The sequence below is a fragment of the Porites lutea genome, chromosome 3 (assembly GCF_958299795.1).
Source record: "Porites lutea chromosome 3, jaPorLute2.1, whole genome shotgun sequence".
Taxonomy (NCBI): Eukaryota; Metazoa; Cnidaria; class Anthozoa; order Scleractinia; family Poritidae; genus Porites; species Porites lutea.
The window spans coordinates 20,688,948-20,697,179 of NC_133203.1; the positions used below are offsets into that span (position 1 = coordinate 20,688,948).

At 36.8% G+C, this 8,232-nt stretch overlaps 1 pseudogene; it reads left to right on the plus strand.

Annotated features, from left to right (window-relative positions):
* The window catches only part of LOC140931883 (uncharacterized), a 3,872-nt pseudogene extending 3,126 nt beyond the window's left edge, over positions 1–746 (plus strand).
* The last annotated feature ends 7,486 nt before the right edge of the window (positions 747–8,232 follow it).

The following is an 8,232-nucleotide window of genomic DNA, read 5'->3' on the forward strand; positions in this document are numbered from 1 at the left end:
AGCAGAGAGAAGAAGACTTGCATGTAACCCAGGAAGGCATAACCTATGAAGCCGGAGGTTTTGACGAAACACAGCTGTGCAGAATGGGTAAAAAGAGAAAGAACCAAAGAACCTAAGCATACCTTCAAGTAGGTGTGCTGTTATGTATCAAAGGCCATTTTAGGGAGTCATTAGTCTTACAAGTGACATTTAGATAAAACTTAAGTTTCAATTGCATTTTTCTGAAAATAGCTTTTTCGGGGTAATTTTGTTGGCCCCTCGTATTTCTCAAAGAGTATTTCAGCTATTGTCACCAAATTTGGTACAAAGATTGTTTATGTAATTGTCTGCGACCTGATTGAGCAAAATTTCTGTTTTTGAAATACAACTGGTTTTATAAGTAATTTGTCTTTTACAAAATCTAATTTGTCACCATGACAACCGAAATGGTCAAAAGGTGATAACTCTCAATAACGTTGCAGTCCATTGCATACTGCTTTATTGTACCAAAGATTAGGTGATTATTTTAAAAGGAAATGACAAAAAAGTAAGGGGCCCCGATTTAGCCCCAAAAATAGCCCCTAACAGTAACTTGTTAATTATTAACCTAAAATAAACAATATGGTAACTCTAAATATGTCATGCGGTAAGCAATTGCCTGGGTGTACTTCTTACCAAGTTTGAGCTGACTTGATTGAATTGTTGATTAAATATGATTTTTTGAGTAAGCTACCAAAATCTTACCATGAACCAACCGTAATGCCACCTTAAATTTACAATTGCTAAATGATTATGGGATTTACACAGTTGAAGAAATTAACGAGTTGTCTCGTACTGTCAAACCTCAATACTCTGTTATTCACTTAAATACAAGAAGTTTAAAACAACATTTCGAACAAATGTGCAATCTTCTGGATTCGATTTCATGTAAGTTTGATTTTATCGGTTGCTCCGAGACAAGGTTCACGTCTGAAACTGATTATACACGTTTTCAAATCCCAGTACACTTTGGGGAAATAATTATAACGCTCCATTGTCTCAAGTCGTAAAGTTACAAAAGAAAGCGGTTCGTGTTATAAATGATGTTCCTTTAATGGAATCAATAACTCCACCCTACTCATCCTTAGGCTTTCTGACATTTCCTGATATTGTTAAACTGAACACATGTATGCTTTTTTGATTATTTCCACCATGAAAAGTTTCCTAATATACCTGTTTCATTAGTATCTGAACTACATAATTACAGTACCCGCAGTGCATCATCCGATGAAGTTGCAATACCTTTATTTGGAACTTATCTTAGGAGATTTTGCCCCAGCATTATTGGAAGTTTCTTTTGGAATGATATTCCGCAATCCATTAGAGACAAACCATCTAAAAAAATGTTTAAAAAAGCACTTTTACGCTGGTACCTGGCTCAATACTAATGAATCAATATCCCTTTTATAACTTTCTGAGCTATTTTGTCATTTATCCTTTACTTTTTTATTAATAATCTCAAGTCCTTTGTTATACATAACTTTAAGGGGCACAATATTAGTTTACCAAGATGTGCCCCTCTCCTCTCCTTCCAATATACAATGTAATTCAATTTGAGTGTTGTATTTTCAATTTTACGCATTTTTTTTCCTTTGTAAATCTTTCTCTGTAACTATATTACTTTTCATAGTTATATTTTCATAACTATGTATCAGCTAGGAATTGGAGAAATAAATAAATAATAAATAAATAATAATAACACTCGGATTTCAAGCGTGGGTTATCTGTGGTTTAAAGAAAATCAAAAGTAAACTGGTGACGAATAAATGGTTGTTGCCTGGTCATTGACACAAGCTGTTTGCATTTGAGAGATTTTATAAATGGGAAAAACTTAAATTGATCTGATGTTATGAAATCCTACTGTAACTAAGATTATCAAAAAGTAAGCTTTATCACCTGTATAATTATATTATACATCATTATATTCTTCCTAGAATTCGATGCTACAAATCAAAAAGGAGAGGGCACGACATGGAAAAGATATTAACTGGCAGAGTGCTGGGTGGCAGGCTGGTTTGTAGGATCTTTGCTCAATCCTGGAGTAAAAAGTTATATTTTCGATTCGGACAAACTTCTACTAATGAGAGTTCATCTTTTTATGTACTTAACTTGATAAATAAATTGATGACAAGTCATAATGCACGTACCATCAATGTAAATGAAGTCAGCTGTGTAGTGAAACAGGCAGGTGCACTGACAGAAATTTTATGATAAATTTTATATTCAAATATGCGATGACGAAATTTAAATTTTGCAGTTTTCACAGTGCCACTAGGTGAAGTGGTCCTGTATTTCTTTGCTTATGTGTTTAATCTTGGGGGTTGGTGAATTTGAAATTCTATTGCAATCATTTCTCCTCCCTATCATCCCCTGTCATCTTTTGTTCCAAATTCTATTGGGAAAGGTATGAGAGAACTTTGTATGTTTTCAGGGATTAATCCAATGCAGGTTTCGTTGATGCCCGTATTCAAGAAAAAAACTTTTGAGCTGTATGAGTTGAAATGTTTAGTCTTAATGTTATTATCTTTTTTTTTAAATTCATTTATTAAATTCTTGACAGAAGTGAATGGCTACTTAATGAGAGAATGAAATAAACTTTTGCTTGATTGGCCATCACAATCACTTAAATATGACTGGTTTCTTTCTGCATAAATTATGATAATATTAATAATTTTTTATTTTTAATGGTTTTATTTCAGGCACTTTAACATCAACATCAGGTGTTGTTTCTATTGCAAGTGCCAGTACAACGTATGCTGCTACAGCTTCATCAGATCCTCCCAATGTCCCACTGTCTATTGTTGTTTCATCAATCACGCGATTACTGTTGTACCACCTGTTTCCACACATGCTGTGCCTCCTGTTTTTTCTGTTTTCTCCACTTTTATTCCCTCTGTTGTCACTACTTGTGCTCCACCAATCATTGCCCAATCTGTTGCCACCAGTGTTAGTACGCACGTCTTTGTCAATTACACTTTTGTAACCAGTGCATTGTTACCTCTTATAAGTGTTGCTACAAGTATGTCCATTTCAAAAAGTGTTGTCCTGGCTGTCTCTAGTACTATATGTTGTGTTATCTCTGCCGTGTGTTTCAAATATCTTACCAGTTACTGCAGGTAAAAATGTTGGAAATATTAGCTATTTAAGGTTCATATTATTGGAATATGAACTGTTTTGAAAAATGTGGTCAGGTTATTTATACAATAGACTCTGGTAGTTAATTGTGAAGTACAAGTACACAATTTACGAGACATTCCTCATAATGAGCATAAAGGTTTCACTCTCCCTAGTGGGTTCTATTTTTATGTGAAGGAATAAATTAATGCAAGGCGGTTTCTGGTCTTGCAGTACTTGCTGGCCTGAAAGCAAACAGCTCTCTTGCTGGTCTCTTACCCCATTAATTCTTGCCTTTAAGAAACTTGAAGACATCATTTTTTTTATATACTTTATATTAATTTTGTTTTCTTCCTTTTTTTCATCTTATGCTTGACACCCAGAATTTCACAGGGAGGAGAACACCAGGCTCCTATCACTTCCTCTTAGAACACTTTTTAAATGAGCCACATTATAAAACTTAGTCAGGAGCTATTACTAAAATAAGTTATTTAACAGAGAGACATTTTTGGGCAAATGGGACCGTTCTTGTGACACCATAAAAGTGTAGCTGCATGCAGTGAAGCTGTCTTATAAGTACCAAAACCACTGCCTTACTGACCATCTACAGATTACACCTAGCATTGCAATCCTAGAATAATAAGGTAGCTGCTGTTCGAGAATCATTTGTTATAACTGTGTACATAAAATTGCATGTTATATATTTGGTGTTTTACAAAATGAGTTTTTTACAATTGATCTCATACAGTAGTGATGTCAGCTGACCCATCCCGCGAAGAAGAGCAGGAAACAGGTACATGTATCTTTTGTTACCCCCCCCCCCCCCACACCACCCCTGTAAGGAAGTTAAAGAGGTCAAGGTAAAGACTGTTTACAACAGTTGATTGCCTTTAAATACACTTGTTCAAGTTCAAGATAACTTGATACACACAGTGTGTTAAAGGTAGTCAAAGTGGTAAAATCTACTAATTCTTGCATCATTGTTCACTTAAACTAATTAGTTCAGCTTTACTATTCATGGCTATCACTACAATTTCAAGTTGGTTGGTGTACTTAATTAATAGGAGGGGTTGATTCGACAACTAGAAAGATGTCATTTTGATCTACGTTATACAACTCAATTTTCTAGACTGATCGTCCTTTGCTTCTAATATGTAGATATACGTACGTCTTTGTGAAGGTCATACATGGCCACTGCCCTAAGCCCCCAGCCCCATAATCATTTAAAACCTAGGAAAAATTGCACATTAGGTTAGAAAATCTACCCTTTTTGAAAATGCCCAACACCCTCTAAATTCTGATAAACGTGTGATCAAGCCCTAAACATTGAGCAAACCTTAAGGTTAGATTAACGCTGCGATAACAAACAAAACAGGCATTATTTACCTACCTTTCACTCTTAAGATTATAGCGCAGCAATGATTTACTGCATACCAAGGTAATGTTTTGACGTTGCATTATATTTTCACTAAGCCAAGTAAAAAAATGTTTTTTCTTCTTTGCTGTCTTCCCTTCCAAACCGCCTTTCCTTAATATTATTAGTCACTAAAAAAATTTATTCTAAGAATGCAAAAAATCAATAAGCATTTTTGATGGCTTCTATCAGGCAGGTACAACCTTTACGTGATGTATCTCGGTTTGAATAAAGAGTAGATGATGATTCAGCCTCAGCAGTTGCTTGCAAAGTTTTGCTGCCCGCAGTTGATGAAATGGATTGCAAGGTAATATTAATTAGGGATGATTTAGTCTACCGTTTCTTTGCCTAATGCGCAATATTCCTTGTCAATTGATCCTTATTTGGGCCCTGAACCTGTTAGTAATATAATGAAGGACAAAGATAAAATGGCCTACCCAGTTCAGCTTTGTATTCTTGTAAGCTGAATGCTTAGTCGGATTCTCTGAGTTTATTTACTTCTACCCCATCTGTACGGTGTCCAGTAAGGGACACGAGATGCAAAATATATTTGTAGCAAGCATTGCCACTTATTTATCTTGCATTGTCACTTTTACCTCCAACAATGCCACTTATTTATCTGGCACTGATACTTAATAACTACCACTGCCACTTATTTAGCTGGCAAGGCCACTTGATATTTGGCACTGCTACTTAATAACTGCCACTGCCACTTATTTATCTGGCACTGCTCCTTAATAACTAACACTGACACTTCCTTATCTAGCATTGCTATTTAGTAAGTGGCTTTGTAGCTGCCCGATACGATGGTATGTGCTTTTTAGTCAAAACGGCGGGCAAGCCGATGTTCTTCACAAACTGTTTTTCTTCTCTTTTTCACAGTGTTTCTTGCTTCATCTTTATGGTAATCAGTAATGGGTAAATCAGTATTATATTGAGTTTAAAGAGACATAAATAAATAACCCCAAACATTTAGTATGCATGCAGCTATGTCATATTATTTCACATAACAAGTTAACCAAAATAGAGTGGAAACATGCAAGCACGAAAACCTTAGGTCCAGTTCGTCAAATTTCACACGCGTGAATCAATAAACTCGAGACTTAAATGTAAAATGTTAAAACAGCAAAAAATAACGGATTCCCATTTTTGGATATTTTAGGGTATTTAACGAATGCCCATAAAAATCCCAAATTTGGCAAAGTGAGACAAGTCCCAACCAGGGAATTCCCAACCAAGTTCCCTGATTGCGACTTGTCTCACTCTTCCAAATTTGGGATTTTTGTGGGTATTCTTTAAATACCCTAAAATATTCAAAAATGGGAATCCATTATTTTTTCCTGTGTAAGAACAGAACCATTTTGCACCTCAAACCGTCTCCAACAAGATGTAAAAGGTATCTTAATATTCAAAGGTGTTCCTTTTTTTAGGCTTTCTTTTCGCAGCTGCTCAATTGCATAATTAACTGCAATGATCTTCTTTAGATTTATTTCTTTATCCTGCAGTTCCAATCAGGGACAGCGGATCCCCCCACTATTCTAGAGGAAATGTTTTTTTGTTTTAGTATGAGGCACGTACTTATTTTACACTTTATCCAGGTTGAGTGTTAGAAAACGTCATTTTTTAGCCTTTAGATTTCAAAATGTTCTGGGAGAGGATGCCCCCCTAAAAAATTGCACCTTCGGTGCTCATTTTCAAGCCTCCCCGCCAGTAGAAAATATGCTACACCGTCCCTGTCAATATAAGAATTTTCAGTATTTGTTTCGTTTTTATTTTAACTTTAATGGGGTATGCACTTAGCGTGTATACACATATTCGTGACAAATAAACTATAGACTGTCGCATGGACATTGGTTTCAAATGACCAGCACCCAAAACTGTTACTGAAAGTTGAATTCTGTAGATTTAAAAGCATAAGCTAAGATATTGCAGTTTTTTCCAGTGACACTGTATTTTTGTTCAGTACTCGTTTTTAGGTATGCCAGGATTTGAAAGACCGTGGGCATCTAGATCAGTCAGGTTTGAGGAAGATAAAAGAAGAAACGGTAGCATGAAGCTCTCCTAGTTAAAGTATATATCTAATACCCTAGCATTATGTCATTTTTAAATCTTTCAGTCTTTTCACAGATGGATGGCACAGCTGTCTAGTCAGCTTCAGATAAGCACTGCAGAAATACTTTTTGTGATGTCACCAACTGTAGGTGCCACATGTACTTTGAGGAAATCTCTGAACTCTAGAATTCCATAACAAATGTACTGATGACAAGTCTGGTAGTCATCTTTACTATGCAGATGATTTTCTATTTCATCAATTAGTATGGTGGATTTGAAGATTTGATATCTTCACGATATTCTCTTAAATAGACTGCAGAAAAAAGCCATATGTGGCTACAAAAAGTAACATTAGTCGTTGGTGGCGTGAGTTAAAGAGCCTGACTGCTCAAAGAGCTCGAACAGATTGGATAACTCAGTTACTTGATGAGGATACTCCCTCTCCAGCTGCACTAGCAGAGAAGTTCAACTCCTTTTTGGCTGCCCTTACATCACATTTCACCCCTCTAGACACCTCACTTGCTGACCTTGATCATAACCTTGATGTTCCAAGGGAGTGCCTTGTTGATGTCTCTCATTGCTATAAAGCCCTGCGCTGTGTTAAGAACTAAAATCGCCTGGGCCCTCAGTGGTGCCTAACATGATTTGGAAGGAATTGCTTTTGAACTTGCTCCAGTAGTTACTGATATTTACAATGCCTCGTTAGTGCAAGGATTCATCCCTTATCAGATCAAGGAGTCTGTAGTCACGCCCCTTCCTAAATGTTCACCACCTAAATGTATTAAAAACGATCTAAGGCCAGTTACTTTAACTTCTCAAATAGCTAAAATATTTGACGGTTTCATGTTAGCCCCCCTATTTAATCAAGTCATCAATAAAATTGATCTAAAACAGTTTGCACTCCCAGGCAGGTCAACTACGCATGCGCTCGTTTACTTGCTTCATTGTATCCTAGAAGCCCTTGTCAACAGCCATTGCTATGCTCGCATCTTGTTTACCGACTTTAGCAAAGGATTTGTCCTGGTGGATCATTCTGTTTTGGTATCTGAGCTTCGCGGTTTGGGGGTGCATGAGGCCTTAATTATATGGATTGGGGCCTTCTTGACGGGAAGGTCGCAACAAGTCAAAATCGGTAGTGCTTTGTCCAACAGCGTTATTCCAAGGGGGGTATCCCTCAGGGGACAAGACTAGCCCCCCTGTTACTTGCAATCCTCGTCAACAACCTAGTGAAGGACTGGGAAACTAGAATTAAGTATGTGGATGATCTCTCAGTCTTAGAGATTATTCCTAGATGTTCAACCAGCATGCTGCCCTTTATAGCTACGGATATTTGTTCTTATGCTAGTAGTCATGGTATGAAGCTAAATCCATCCAAATGTAAAGAGTTACGCATAGATTTCTTACAGTATATGCCCTCCGACCTACCTCCCTTACAGATGTCGGGCAGTATTATAGAGCAGGTGCCATCCTATAAGTTGCTCGGTGTCCATCTGTCACACAATTTATCGTGGTCTATTCACTGCGACTATATTGTGAAGAGAGCACGCAAGCGTCTCTACGTTTTGCGTGTCTTAATGACATCAGGCCTCCCACCGGCTGATCTCATTAAGGTTTATTGTAGCCTTGTGTGGCCC